This window comes from Oncorhynchus gorbuscha, unplaced genomic scaffold, assembly GCF_021184085.1.
Source record: "Oncorhynchus gorbuscha isolate QuinsamMale2020 ecotype Even-year unplaced genomic scaffold, OgorEven_v1.0 Un_scaffold_21653, whole genome shotgun sequence".
NCBI classification, from domain to species: Eukaryota; Metazoa; Chordata; class Actinopteri; order Salmoniformes; family Salmonidae; genus Oncorhynchus; species Oncorhynchus gorbuscha.
Genome location: NW_025762812.1, coordinates 1 through 583, shown reverse-complemented (window position 1 = coordinate 583; position 583 = coordinate 1). Strand labels below are relative to the sequence as shown.

At 44.4% G+C, this 583-nt stretch overlaps 1 non-coding gene across 1 annotated transcript; it reads left to right on the top strand.

Annotated features, from left to right (window-relative positions):
- The first annotated feature begins 334 nt into the window (after positions 1-334).
- On the top strand, positions 335-406 carry trnae-cuc. The gene has a single exon. It is a non-coding gene; the product is annotated as a tRNA-Glu (tRNA).
- The last annotated feature ends 177 nt before the right edge of the window (positions 407-583 follow it).

Genomic DNA, 583 nt, shown 5'->3' with positions numbered 1-583 from the left:
GTAGCTTCTAAAGCCATGACATGATTTTCGGAATTTTACAAACTGTTTAAGGGCACAGCCAACTTTGTGTATGTAAACTTCTGGCCCACTGAATTTGTGATACAGTGAATTATAAGTGAAATAATCCCTCTGTAAACAATTGTTGGAAAAATGACTTGTGTCATGCACAAAGTAGATGTCCTAACCGACTGCCAAAACTATCGTTTGTTAGCAAGAAATGTGCGGAGGGGTTGACAAACCGGTTTTAATGACTCCAGCCTAAGTGGATGGAAACTTACGACTTCAACTATATGTACCATTTCAAAATGGGAAACGAATTGCACTCTATTATCCTTCCCTGGTGGTCTAGTGGTTAGGATTCGGTGCTCTCACCGCCGCGGCCCGGGTTCGATTCCCGGTCAGGGAAATAGTCTTATGCTCCATGTTTACTTGTGCAACCTGTCACAATGAATATAGAAGGTTATCGCACATATGTACCAGCTCACACTGGGAACCGATTTGCACTGCAGTGTCCTTCCCAGGTGTTCTAGTGGTGCACCAGACCCTCCTGCAGCAAAGCACCCCCACAACATGATGGTGTTCT